Below are 15,308 nucleotides of genomic sequence, written 5' to 3'. Positions count from 1 at the left end.
TATAGGGCCTATAGTGTCTCTTTAGGGCCTAAAGGGTCTTTTATAGGGCCTATAGCGTTTCTAAAGGGCCTGAAGGGTCTTTATAGAGCCTATGGTGTCTTTATAAGGCCTAAAGGGTCTTTATGGTGTCTTTATAGGGCCTATGGTGTCTTTATAAGGCCTGAAGGGTCTATATAGGGCGTAAAGATTATTTATAGGGCCTATGCTGTCTTTATATGGCCTAAATGGTCTTTATATGGCCTTTGATGTCTTTATAAGGCTTAAAGGGTATTTATAGGATGTATGGTGTCTTTATAGGGCCTAAAGGGTCTCCATAGGGCCTATAGTGTCTTTAAAGGATAAGTCAATAGGCAATACAGCATGGCTTTATGTAAAAAACACTGACATGGTGTCAGTATATGGCACTAGACATTCCAGCCACGCATGATAGACAGGGACTGAGTGAGAGGTACTTCCAAAGATGGAAACATTAACAGGACGAGAGGGATGAGAGAAAAAAGAGGATAAAAGGATAAAGCAGAGGATATTGAATATGGATAGGGAAAGGAGAACATTTCCTGTTTGACCCAGGGATAAATATGATATTTAACTAGAATGACTTTAGGCCAACAGCTGATTAAACCTCAAACCTATTTTCTGACCTAACTCCAGCAAGAAATGTACACTAAAAGTCTGAATGAATTAGAACACCATATCATAGGGATACAGTTTACACTTCAAATGTTAATTAGAGTGAAATGGTCGGCCAGGCATTCCTTCAAAATATTAAATATTTTAAGTTGCATTCATTTTATTTATATTCATAATTTATTTTGTTCTAATTGTGATTGTATGTGTTTAATGATCTTCAACATAGGTATCCATGCCCTTTTTTTACTGTTACTAAAACAAGATCATCATTTAGAGAAAACAGGAGTCAAGTCCTAAGTTTCTGCCAATCTCCACCAACTAAACGTTTCTCTCTGCAGGTAACCTTCTTTTCCTGATGTCTAGGTGCCTTTTAGAGTACTCTTCAATGCCACGATGAAGGGACACTGGTGGCGAGGTGTGTGCGGATGTGTGGAGCTCTGTCTGGAGAGTGGATGTTAATCGCGGCGTCTAAGAGAGGGATGTGCCTCTTGGACCCTCAGCAGAACACCACAGTGTGTGTGAATGTGTGGAGCTCCTTCCGAGCAACGACTCATTTTGACGTTTAAGTCTGAGAGGACACTGAGAGGAGAAGGCTGCCCGGACCCTGACAGTAAAACGCCACGGGTGTCAAGCAGTTCACAGCATCGCCCATTATGATGCTTATACACCGACTGTACTTAAAAGTATCACAAACTTGGTGAGGGTCGTAACCATGGGGATAACATGCCCCCCTGCTTCCTAAATTCCAGGTGAAACACAAGGTTCACTTATACTATGAAATTAACATCTGGAGATCATTTAAACTTCATATGTGTAACTATAATTAGCAGCATATGAATTCAGGCCAGTTCGAGTGACTGCACATATTTGTTGGGAGGAATGGTACACCAGCCTTTAACCTCACTTCCCCTCTACCCATCAACCAGAGCACCTTAGTTGTATTCCTTACCTTGCATGGGTTACTTTATTTTTATAATCCTACACTGAGGATTTGGTATAACCTGGGTCCCTACAAGGAATACCGCATACATGGTTAGCACTACCAAGGTGAGCCACCCAGCCACTCCAGCAATCTTTTATTAGTATATGCTACACGTGAACCTCCTAAGATGGCACAATTTGATTGGTTCGCTATCTCGGGATATTGGGCAATATCCCATTATTGAGATCTCAAACATGGGATATTGTTTTTATTGCAAAATGTTGCACGTGGAGGTCATCTCGTCACACTAATAAAAACAAATAAACTGCTAATAAAAACAAATAAATCCCAGCAAAAGTGTTATCTTGTTTATTTTTGGAATATTCACGTGTAGTATATGCTAAAACAATTATTCACCTCAGGCTCTGGCGAATAATTGTTAAATATAGGCCATTTCACGTGGATACTTGAAGCTTTAACACGGTTCATCTCACGTGTTCAGCGTTTGGGCACAACTTGCACGATATTGTTGGACTGCTCTAGTGCGTTGGTCATGTTAAATAAAAAGTACATTATGTAAATTAATTAATTAATTAATTTCTTTATGTAAACATCTTTGTAATAATGACCCAGGTTAAAAGGTGCCTTGAACAATCAACAGCATTAGCTCTGAGAATGTCCTTCATATCAAAGCAAGATTAGTACTGGAACTGACATATCCTAACAAAATCCATGTCGAATCTAAGTTGAATCGGGACCGTGTATCACTAGCCTTCAGCAGACTGATTTAAAGTATAGCCAAGAACCAAATGGACCACGCCAACATGGTTGTGTCACACATTTATGAAAATGCTGTTTGGTTCAAATTGTTGGTAAATGGTTTGAAGGAAAATTGACATCATCTGGAACCATTATATTAAGTCAATTAGGAACAGCAGTCGGGGAGATTGTCTTAAATTGGTCCCAGCTGACGTCATTGGACATATTAAAGAAAGTGACATCATCTGGCATCAATCTGGGCAAATTACAATAGCCTTTGTCTCACAAGAAGTGTCCCTGAGGTCAGTGTTGCGTGCTGTCAGACGATAATGACTGCATGAAGGTGGAGTCCACACAGAACCAGCACTAAGTGTAGAATAAACCACTCTAGGGGGAGAACCAGCACAGAGTGGAGGATAAACCACTACATGGGGAACTGCTACAATAGTGTGTCAGCCAATGCTACGGCAGAAACATAAATCCAATCCTTAAATTTGTAGAGTAAAAATCATCATCATCATCATCAAATAAAATATCACCTCTATAAACTACTATCTCAAGACCATGACCAACACTGCTCCAACACAGGCTGTGCAATGACCATATAGAGGCATACTTATAGTTTCCTGGTCAATGCAAAGCTTTGCCTTGAATTGGCAGTATTTGTTAAAAGTGTTGAATTAATGCCAAGCCCCAAGAGCACTTAAAGCAACACTCCTGCGGAGAGGTTCCTGGTTTGATTCCAGTCTTGTCGCTCATCCTGGTGCGAGGTTGCTAGGGGATGAGAGAATGATCTGGGTGCATGCCCTTGTGTCCTTCCCGTTCACACGGCTATGAATGAAATGTGTTACAATACAAACATAACACTGCTTTAAAACTCCCTTGTTTGCCCATCACACTCTCTGTGTTCAAAACAGAGTAGCGAATCACTCCCCATCCTCCCAAATAACTGCTGTTAGCTACCACGAGAATACTAGTTCCTACGATGTTACATCCCTGCTGAAGACAGAAACCATCAAGGTGCCTTTCACAATAGGCCAGCTTACACACAGTCCTGCATACAGTATGTTTAGCATGCATTGTAAATGCAAGGTGATGCCATATGTCATTTATTCCACCTTTACCCACTAGAGGCTGCCAATTGATATCAACGCGTAGCTTTCTGTGGATCAAGGTTGACTTGGTTTTGTTTGCCTCTAAATCTGTGCAGTAAATGTCCAACCATAGTCAGTATAAAATCCAAAATACTCAACTCTGAGGATTGAAACCATTTTCTGACGATTACTAAATAATACTACAGACATGAACTACTAAGAGACAGAAACTCCTACAGACATGAACTACTAGAGACATGTACTACTAGAGACACAAACTCCTAGAGACACAAAATACTACAGACACAATCTACTACAGACACAAACTACTACAGACACACTCTACTACAGACACAATCTACTACAGACACAAACTACTACAGACAACTCACAGAATCAGCCCTATTCACGTTATTCAGCAAGTTTTATTAGCAACATACCAGTCAGTAAATAAGCAAAGTCTTAGCCGCAGGTATAGGACAGAGGAGAGTGCTTTGAGTAGCTCATCCTTCGTGAGCATTTAAATGTTGATAAAGGTTGATACTGAGCCACTAACATTGTTATCCTCCTTTACTACTCTCTTGCGTGGGTATATTTCAATGACACTGCATTGCCATCCAGGAAAGTAAACCAGCTACGTAGATGGAGATGGGAGACGGTGATGTGGAGTTACATTCTTGTCATGGACGAGCTTCACACATTTCTGGGTGAAGATTCAGAAGTGTTACTGGACCGCTGCATTAATCACTTCAGAAACCATTTGAAACCAGTCTAGAAAAACCAGATGCAGCACATCGAGGACCTGAAACACGACATGCCGTACTATGCAGCCTGGATCTGTTGGTGTACAATACCTGGTTGCACGTAGGCAGGCGGGCTCTGACACATGTACTGTGGGGGGTGTCGGTGGGGCTTGCTGTGCTTGTGGCTCCTGTAGTCCTTCTCACTACGGGAACGCCGGGAGACCCGCTGCGGCTCCACCGACACCGGCGGAACCGGCACGAAGCGCTCAGAGAGGTCGGAGCTGGGCCAGCCCCGCCTCAGCGTGGCGCTGCTCGCCTTCTTCATCGTCCTATTAGTTCACACGACAAGAGGACTCGGTCGTGTCGTTGGGTTTTTACAAAAGTGTTTTCAAAAAGGAGTCGTCGTCACCGAGCGTTCAGCGGGACGTGGGGAGTGCGTGGACGGCAGTCCTTTGAGGTCACGTGAATTCCATCCTGCGTTGCTTTTGGTGTAAAATTAAAGACGTAACAAAATACATGTGGTGAGGAGAGGCGCTGTGGTGCCACGGCTGCTCCGGTTCCTGACAGATCTCCACATGGTCACTGGGGGGGCTGACCTGGAGGTCACTGGGGCGCGCACGAGTTGCGGAGAGGGAGCGCTGGGGGGGGGGGTTAGTCCTCATGCCGTCCCCCAGTCACGACAAAGCCACGGTCGACCGGACTAAGCCTCCATCCAAGCTAGGCTGCTCCCATCTGGGGTCAAACAATACCTTTTATTCACAAACATCCACGCACAGCGCAAAACAAAATCGGAGACACACAAAACGCTTACGCACACGCGCACACACACACACACACGCACACACACACACACACTCAAGTCAAGGAGACAGAAGAGTCCTTGTATCCTTGTACCTTTATGTCCTTGTACCTAAAGAAAAGAAGGGAATAAATCCGGTCGTGGCTTCGTTTACCCTGACTCTCTGCTGGGCTCCCTACTCATGTGCTGTTAGCAGCATTAGCATTAGCCTCAGTGCTAGTGAACCAGATAGCGTCATCGTGTGTAAGGGCGGCGATGGGGGGGGGGGGGGGATCCTCCCCGCTTACGCTGGCCACGGGGGTCAGTGAGGGTAGCGTTACTACGGAGAGACACGGGCAGCGTGAGAGAAGGAGAGAAGCCTCCGGAAAGCGGCCGGGCCAGGGGAGGAGGGAGGCAGCGGAACTGGGGGGCGCGCTAACACAAAAGAGTCAGAGAAGGAAGAGGCTGAGCGGCCATTGGAGGGAGGAGATACAGAGAAAGAGTCTCCCTGGGAAACGCAGACTGCACTCCCTCCCGCCTCTCCGCCCACTGCTCCTCTAGCTCTCCATCCAGAGTCCTTCCATTCTAGTCCGTCCGTCTGGCAGAAACCACACAAACACTTTGCTAGAGAAAAGACCGCCCTTGAAAAAAGGGAAGAATTTGAGTGACAACAGATGTGTGTTTGCGTGCGTGCGTGCGTGAGTGAGTGTGTGTGTGTGAGCATGCGTGAGCTTCTCTACCGCCTCTGAGCAAAGGTGGAGGATGGAGAAGAACGTTATAAAAGGACGGGAAGGATATCCACAAATCTAGCAAAAGAGCGAGGAGAACCAAAAAAAGATTAATTCCCGGGAAAGAAAATCCGCCGCGGTTCAGTGCTGTTGTTTTTCCCTTTGTCTTTCCTCATCTCTGTTCCGTCCATTTCCGAGCGTTTCCCTGCCCGCCCGCTCGCTCGCTGGATCTGCCGCGCTCTCCTTCTCTCGCGCTGTTATTGTGCTGCTGTCGCGCAGGAGGAGAGGGAGGGAGGGAGGGAGGGGGTAACAGGAGGGAGGGAGGGAGAGAGGCAGGGAGAGCGAGCGGGAAGGGCAGGAAACATGTCAGTCAAACACTCTTCCCCCCCCCCCTCCCCCTGCTTTTCTCCCTCTCGCTCCCGTTTTTTTTTTTTTACAGGGTTTGTGATGATGTCAGGGTCCATTCACAGAATACAGCGCTCCCACCACAACCTCTGAACACAGATGTATGTCACATAGTAGTTAGCAGAGCACTTTGTGGAGGAGGGTCAGGTCAGGGGACTCCACTGTATGTTTATGTGTGAAGTGAGAATTTACCGCCGGCTGACCGCCGGGTCCTCAAGGGCCAGCCAATCAGCTTCTGACTCTTAGCGTTGCTCTTTAGTTAGCACTGCGCTGACCAAATGCTGCAACCCACACAGCAACACAGGCAACAGCTAGCATTTGTAGCTAGCCGCAAAGCCCTCACCTTTTGTAGCCTCACGACACCTCTTTAAGTGAACAGTTTGACTTAATGTCTACAACATCCAGCTCAACATTCACTCACTCTATCTAGCTCCATGTATCCTAGCTCTACAGTGCATTGCGAGAGATAATGACATCACAGCAATTCTTCTCTAACGGGCAGAAGGTTGAAGGTCACCACCGCAACTCACCCCACAGCACCCCCCCCCCCGCCCCATCCACCCAAACACCACCTCTAGAGGGAAACGTTGAAAGATGTGTAGAGCGTGCGTGCAGTCATTTTTCTTCCAGCTATAGCAGCTGCTATAGCTACTGAGGTCTCTCTGTCCACAGGTTCATTTGAAGAATCATACCAATGATTGTAAGAACAGATTTACTTGTCGATCGTTGTTTACTCAGGCAGCCATCATTGTTGAGGAAACCTTTGTCTGGGCTTAATGAGCATGACAAAACAAATAGGAAAGTAAATGCAATAGTTTCCGTCTCACAACCATAAACTGTACCTCAGTTAAACTTTGTAAAATGTATATTAAATAATTGTTCACATTATTATAAGAATCTAATTTTATTTCACGTGGGCTAGCAATAATTAAGTATTGATTTTCTTCTAGCCTGCCATTATACCAATAGCAGTTTACTACAAAACACAAAAAATAAAACGTTTTAGTAATACTAAAAACACTGGACTGAATCCCTGAACACTACCAGTTGCTACTATTGGCAATTGCACTTCTAAATGCTACAACATTAGTAAATTATTCACCAGGATGTGTGGAGAGACTGTAGTAGGAACCTTGGCAGAGGTAATCCATACACTACTGAGATAAAACTGAGACATACCCAAGTAAAAAACAACACAAACACAGAATTGAAGGGTCATATTACTGATTCAGTTCTGGCAGGAGCACGCACACACACACACACACACACACACACACACACACACACACACACGGTTTAGTCTACATTTAGATTGGTTTACATAATTGTAGATTGGATTAGCAGAACCATTTCGGAAAACACACTCAGCTGTAATTACGGCGCCTTGGACGTCGTTGCCCGTAAATGTATGAGCGGTTTACTTTCGGAAAACTAGTCACAGCATCAGCCTACTGAGGTCTCAACCAGAGAACTAGCTAGTCAGACAGGAGGTCAACCAGGGAACTAGTCAGTGAGGAGGTCAAGGGGGAAAGAAGGCCAGCTGGCCTTTGTCTTTCCATTATGGTATCTCCATTCAACCCCCTTGTCTGGTCTGAGGTGTGGAGCAGGGGCCAGAGACGAGACCCACTGAATACACAGTGGGTTAATTGTGATCCAATATGTGGAAATATTTTATATTCGGGGGAAAACTAGCAATTCTTTCCCTACACACATGGATACAGTGCAACCAAAGTCAGTTGCACGGGGCTGTAAGACACGTTTGTCTTCACGTCTCTGCTTTCTGTACCATCTCTGATCTTAACTTAATGATTCTAAGTGGTTATAGTTTTCAAAGTGATCTTCAGAATGTTTCCCACTTCAACATAGTGTTGTTGGGTTTATAATATGGTGATGTTGATATTGATATGATATTGGTAGGACAGCGGTATTGGCAGCATTTTGGCTTTCATGTTGAATGAAATGTCATTTCAGAAGCAGGGAGATTCCATACAAAAATAGATGTGACTGCCTGGCAGGGAGAAGCTCCCCCGCCGGAGCTGCCGGACTGCCACCAGAACTCCGGCGGCAGAGTCCGGCGGGGGAGCTTCGGTGGCAGTCCGGCAGCTCTCGGCGGGGGGAGTTTCGGCAGCAGTCTGGCAACTCAGCTCCGGGAATACAATCCCTTTCTCCTCCATGTCGCGGTTCAATCCGGACTTCAGAGAGTCAAAGCCAAAGTTCGTTTTCCCCAATTCTTCTCAACCATGGCCGAGATAACCCCCACTACGAGTCTTTACTTGTTGTGGAAGTACCAGAGACGTCAGACGCAGTCTTTATGATTTATAATATCATCCGAGGCGCACATAGCTTTTGGCCGTGATATTAGATATTATATAGATACCTATATATTATTATTATTATTATTATTATTATTATAGATATAGAGCACCGGGAGTCCGCAAACGGCAACAATCACTTCTCCTCCATGCTGTGGTTCACTCTGACAGCTCTTTGTCAATGGCAGCAGCTAATTTGCATGAAAGCTACAGACACCAGAAACAGCACATTCTGAAGGGACTGAAACAGCGGCAGGCTAGATTTTTTTCTCCTAAAAGGCATTTCCAGCAAACTGCTTCAAAAACATGTTTTCTGGAACTCGTATACTATGTTTACTTGATGGGAAAACACCATAATATGTCACCTTTAATGTAGTTAGTAATTCAATTTACTGAGGGGCTGTATTTAACGCTACAAAAATAATACAAATCAAATCAAACAAAACTAATTTGACGGAAGTCTAACGTTGCCCAGCTGGTGCGGGGCCGATGATGTCATCGTTTACGTATCAAGCGTCCACACAAATCCTAACATGAAAACGCATAGGGCCGTTTTTCTCTTTTTCACCCTGAGACCTGGTTTCAAAAAAGAGTGTTTTCCGGCACCATAAACGCTGGATGCGTCTGGATGGTCGGCCCAAACGCACAAGACTTCTACGTTTTCACAACAACAACAAAAATCAGTGGGGACGGGGCCTTAATGTAGGCCTACCAAAAGAATAGTTCTTTCAAGAGATGTGTTAAGGTGATAAGGAAGCAGACAGGTTAACAGACTCTGCAAAAGGGAAATTCCTGTCAATCTGCCCCATTTGCTTGAAACTCATTTTTTTCCTTTTTATTTTTGATGTCAATTGTCAGCTTTAACAAAATATTTGATTATATCATCCTGATGGAAGGAAAAACAGCAGGACAACTGCTGCTTCCTGCCATCCTGCTCTGCAGAAACACAACAGCTTCTGTACAGCTAGCACATAGCACAAGGAGCTAGCTAAACAAGCTAAAATCGTAGCTCTACTCCTGTTCCATTCCCCTGCAAATAATCTGTATCTGCCCCTGATCCCAGAAAAACATCTACTCTTCATCCGATCAGTCAAGATTTGGAAAATTTAATTTACACATGTATTGGCCCACATAATGTAATCTGTGCCTTGCTGGCAACTAGCATGTAGATGTAGTTTCTGACTCGATTCCAAACTAACCACCAAAAGGAATGGTTCGCTTGAAATCAAATATGAAAAAAACCTGAAATGAATGTGAGTGTGCGTGTGTGCATGCATGTGTGTGACAGCAATGCCAGTTTGCCAAGAATCAGTATGTAATCATTGACTAATCATGGCAAACGGTCAGATATAGCCTGAACAACTGTTGCGCCACAACTGTATGGCCTTTATGTTCTCAAAAGTGCACACACAGACATACACACTCACACCCATCACGGACGAGTGGCAAGCGCTCTGAGACGCAGGGGCCCCTAGCAGCTTGGTTCTCCAAGCATTTGCCTGCCTTGCCTGTTGGCAAGCTGCGCCTCTGGAGACAAAGAGCATGTGAAGAGAGAGGCACATGATGGTAGCCTTCGATAAGCCTTAGTTAAGTATTGGTAGAGAACAGAAGAACGACAAGTGAGTTGAAAACATTGTGAGGAAAGAGGCTCACGAGAAAGTATTCCGAGGGTCAAGAGAGACGAGAAAAAAAGTATAGAAAGACACAAAGGTGATGAGGAGAACAAAGGGGGCTGAACTGAGATGTTTTGATGGAGAAGGGTTGAGGCATGACTCTTTAATGCAAACATGATTATTGACAGCATGGGACAGGAATCTATGGCATGGCCATATCCATGACGCGGCGAAAGCAATGACGTGGAGCAATTTCACGACAACACAATGCAAACACACATCACATCCATGAACCGTGATGAACCCGCACTCCCCACTGCAGGCCGGGAAACAATAGCTCCCTACTAGAGGAGAAGGAATGCCTGCAGCTGCCTGCAAGAGTTAAATGTGAACATAAACATTATCACTAACATGGGGGGGGGGGGGGGGGGTTTATGATGAGGAGGAAATGGAGGGGTGGGGGGAACATGAACAGAACAAGCACTTTGAGCATCAAAGATCACATGAGGTTTATAGGGCGGCATGTCATAACATTGACAGTTTATAGGTTTTTATGATTCCAGCTTTCATTTTTTTCCCTAGATGATGTCATTACCGTTGAGCTATGGATCCAAGCCATGCGGAGAAATGTTCATTACTGTGTAACACTTACACCTTGTGGACAAGTAATGTAATTACAAGATATGGATTATACCCATGTGTTATATTCACATCAGATCTACGTTTTGCAAGAATATTGAGTACTGATTTGAGTGTTTTTGCCGATATTTTCAATATTTAAAAGGCAACTGCCAGCAAGCAACACTAATGTGAGACATTGGATTGAATCATATACGTTAAGCTTCTGGACTTGTCATGTAATGTACCACAGTCTTAAATGATCCCTTGAAGTTAGAATGCTCCTTCCGGTCATTCTGATGATCTGTGTAGGTGTTGGACCAGGAGAAGGTCCTATTTAATTACCGCAGGGTATGTTTCGACTACCTTAGAAGATGGACTTTTAGGCTATAAGCTGTGAACTTCAGAAGCCTCCCCACCCACACGAGGGCTGCACACAGTGACCAGCAGAGTCTTACAAGTTTCAAGCACAATACTTCTTTAACAAAGACCATCTTTAACAATGGTTGAAGATAACATGAAATGGCATTCAGTGTGACTTCTGGAGTATAGTGGAGTATATTCCTGAGTGAAAAGAAAGGTAATAGGTGAGGGAGAAAGCATTAGCAAAATTCCATTGTTAGATTGTGCAAAAGTGACCTGGTAGCTAGCCGTGTGTAAGCCTGCAACTACAGGCTTTATGACAGGGAGCGTAACATTTAGATATTATATTGTAGAGTATTACTTTTTTTATATAGGGGAATAATATGTTCATAGATATCAGCTAAGAAGTTGACCAAGCTATCATTAGAGATTCAAATTGTTGTCACCGCTAGTCAAAATTGCATTCTTTCAAATTTGGAGGGGGTGTGCTGGCACCACATTACCACAGGGTGGCAGCACTTAGTAGATGTTGTAGGACCCAGACCGCTCAGAATGCAAAGAAACTTTTCAGACTGCAGCACTGTCCTGTGTGTAGCGTGTATTCCAGAGATCTGGAGATGGGGAGATGAGAAAAAACAATCAGGAGGTTCAGTTCTATTTCTTTATTTTTGTGTGCGTACAGGTTTTGATTCAGCTGTAATGTGTTTGCTTTGGCTTCACAGGTAGATGCCAGACAGGCTCTTTGAAATTGATGATTTTTAATGAATAGCTTTAGATTGAGAGAGGAAAGAGGAGCGAGAGACAGACAGAGATAAAGAAGGGGTAGGAACCCTGCGCGCCTGCAGGCGATGGACAGTTGGCAGCGGCTCAGACAAGGGGTTTGGCAGACACGTATAGACACACACAGAAATGAAAGGTGCCTTCAAACACCATTACAAACAGCCTCAAACACACCATCTATTTAGGGTTTGCGGTCACACACACACACACACACACACACACACACACACACACACACACACACACACACACACACACACACACACACACACACACACACACACACACACACACACACACACACACACACACACACACACACACGAGGGAGAGAAAGTGCAAAAGACATGATTGAAGGCTCAAATCAAAAACTGTATTCACTTTGTCTGCCCAGGACAGAGACAGTAACAGTCCCAGAGACAATCACAGACAGTCCTAGGGACAGTAACAGAGACAGTGTGTGTGTGTGTGTGTGTGTGTGTGTGTGTGTGTGTGTGTGTGTGTTACATAAAGAGAGAGAAGGAAACAAAGCCAGGCAGGGAAGAAGCGAGGCTGTAGCGCCGGGTCAGGACTGAGCTGAGAGGAGCCGACACTAACCACATGGTTGTTGTAACTTGATCTGCTGACTAATGGCCGCTCCAGAGACATTCCTTAAACGTTAAGGGCTTCATCCCACCACTGCATTCAGAAGGTTTGCTGATACATATCATTTCTGTAATAGCTTGCAGAGCTATTGCCCTCCAAGGGCTAAACCTAACCTCAGCGAGAAATAACAATGGGCTACTGGAGGCGTTTGGAGACCCATCTAAAGTTGTCTTTAAAATAGCCTGCCAAAGCAATCATATCATATGTCATATCCCAGCATCCTTTGCGCCAACATAAAGGTTGAAGGGGCATAGGACTACTTACTGTGTATTATTACTTTGTGATTAGTGAAGTATTCTCCTTTTACCAAGAGAGACCCTGTGTCACTCAAGTGTTTTCAGACATAACACACTTTGCAGTCAGAGAAGACTTCTCCCTCTCCTGCCTTGAAAGGAGGTTCTAGTGGAAGGGAGCTGGGTTCTGCAGTCACGTGCAGCATTTCTTCGGTCCTTTGCTTATTGATGGTATCAGTAGCATAGGCAAAAGGTAATCATGTTTGGAAGGATGTGCATGTACATACAAATGATATTATCCAACTTCCTATTGGCTGGCATCACATGAACACAATTACGCAATCTGTAAATATTATATCAGTATTAATACCAGTAAAAAAAGGTATTCCCTATTCATTCTTAAAGGAAATTTACACAGCGGATTTGAATGACCTGCAATTGTTTTATCATAGCGGAAACCTCTGCTTTAGATGTTATTGTGAGAGTGTGGGTGGCTGATGGCTGGTTTAAGCACCTGGGCCTGTCTGAGTGACTCTCGGCTGCACACCTGTTGCACATTGACTAATCAGTAAGCACAGGTTAAACCAGCCACCACCACACACTCCGGAGATCTCCTGGATGGCAGTGGATTTACAACACCACCACCATGTGTCCTTTATCTGGAGGATCCCAAAGGAAGTCATCTAGGTGGAGCACGGCGACCTTCGAGGTGGAGCGTGGCGGCCACCGAGGTGGAGTGCGGCTGCCCCACAGGTGGAGCGCAGCATTGAACTTTGCTAGTTATATTTTTGATATGTGTGAGATGTTCAGGAACATCCTGAACCCCGTCCTGTATAGCGATCTTGAACTAGAAAATGTAATCCCACACAAAAGGGATTGTGCATAGAAATGCCTGTGATCTTTTTCTTTTTACATGTGGATAAAGGTATCTGCTGAGAACCATAATCATATTTCAGTTCAATTTTGCTGAGGGTTGTATAGCCAATGCAAAGATTGATGGTTGAGTGTGGATGAGTCGAGTCATGGTTGGACAGAGATCAGACACTGAACATAGAAACCATAAACTTCAGTCTCTAGTCTTCTCTTAATTGCACAACCTTTGAACAATTATGTTTTCTGTGGGTAAGATGAGGGAGGTAGTTGCTAAACCTTTGAAAGAAGGTTAACTATAAATTGACCAAATTACAAAGTCTGTAGTAAGTGTCAGAGAATGGGCGGACGGTTCCACCGTCCTCCGTTTGACTTCCATTGTAAAAAAAAATAGTATTTTAAAAGTAGAATATCTCAAGAAACATAAAGTTTACAAATATGAAAAGTCATTGCCCAGATGTATGAACCAAGACCTTTGTGACAGATGTTTGGTTGGAAGAAGAATAACGGAAAAGGGATATCAAGATTGTGCATTCCTATGCACAATAATTAGGTAAATTGTTTTGAATCCAGAACTGATTGTAATGAGGATCTGAACTATAGGAGCAAGTGTTGTCAGAATAGCCTTCCTCAGACCTTTGGTAAGATCAGCCCATTCATATATACTATCGCTTCATCTTTAAAAGGCTATCCGAGTGTTTTTTGTTACAAATACTTTAGCCACTCATCAGCTATTAGTGAGTGAAATGCACTACGAGAACATTGGTTTCAATATGACTGCATCTGTAGAAGTCAATTCAACTTTAGATTGCTCCTGAGTGCCGCCTCATTTCTGATCAGGGCATCCTCTTCCCCGATTCCTTCTGGGAATCCATCCTGCTGTCAATCACTAGTGAAAACAAGCCTTCTCGATGACGGAGATCCCAGGGAGGGAGGGAGCAAGGATTAGTATTTAGGTGTTAGTTTCAAAACCTTGCTCTTTCACTCTCTCAAACAATTCAAACCACTTGATTAAACAACTTTTAAGGAGAGAGGCCTACTGTATACATGAATTAAACACAGTGGAACCCTATGGCCTCAATGAATTACAGGATTTAAGTGTATTTTTGTGAAAGTTTAAACTTATATCTTCTGGTGTTTGAGCATTTATATTTGCAGTTATTTATAATATGTGAGCTTTATATTTAAGTGTAGCCTATTCTCGTGAAAGCTTAAACGTATACGTCTTCTGGTGTTGTAGTGCTTAAATTTGAACATAGTTATTGATATGTGAACCTTGGATATATGTGAACATTGATATTTATGATATGTGAGCCTTGCACTGTATTATATGTGAGCCTGGAATGTTAATTTGGTGCCATCTTACACAAATGAGTGAGGTCATGTGACCCTGTAATCACCTATTTCACCTGTGTGTCGTGAAGTTGAAGACTGAACCTGACGAAGCAACAGCGAAACGCACTGTTTACAAAAAAAAACAGCTTAACAGTGTGCGGGGATTTTACACTTTTTTAGGCTTTATACAATTCAAACCACCTTTAATAGAAAGCTTTTAAAGATGGGTCCAGACATCTCCATTACTCCTGTGATATAGTTGAAGTAGCAGCTGATACCAAACGTCACCTGCGTGTCAGGAGTCTGAGTGACTCAACTGTTCAGTCACACGTTTCACCAAAAAGGAAAAGATGTCTCCCCTTGGTATGGTTTATCCAGCCATGTTTTAAATAGGTGTGTTGTCTTTTACGCCCCTCGCCTTCCCACGTTTTGACCAACATAGAAACAAAAGGGTTGAATGATGTTTGTTAAATAGCAGAG

General features: G+C 43.9%; 1 protein-coding gene across 1 annotated transcript in view; it reads right to left on the bottom strand.

Moving 5' to 3' along the window:
• The window catches only part of LOC311344935 (storkhead-box protein 2-like), a 44,286-nt gene that overhangs the window by 27,690 nt on the left and 1,288 nt on the right, over window positions 1-15,308 (bottom strand). The window lies entirely within an intron of this gene.

The sequence above is a fragment of the Micromesistius poutassou genome, assembly GCF_964030765.1.
Source record: "Micromesistius poutassou genome assembly, chromosome: 6".
Classification (NCBI taxonomy): Eukaryota; Metazoa; Chordata; class Actinopteri; order Gadiformes; family Gadidae; genus Micromesistius; species Micromesistius poutassou.
This window is presented reverse-complemented; position numbering and strand designations above follow the sequence as displayed.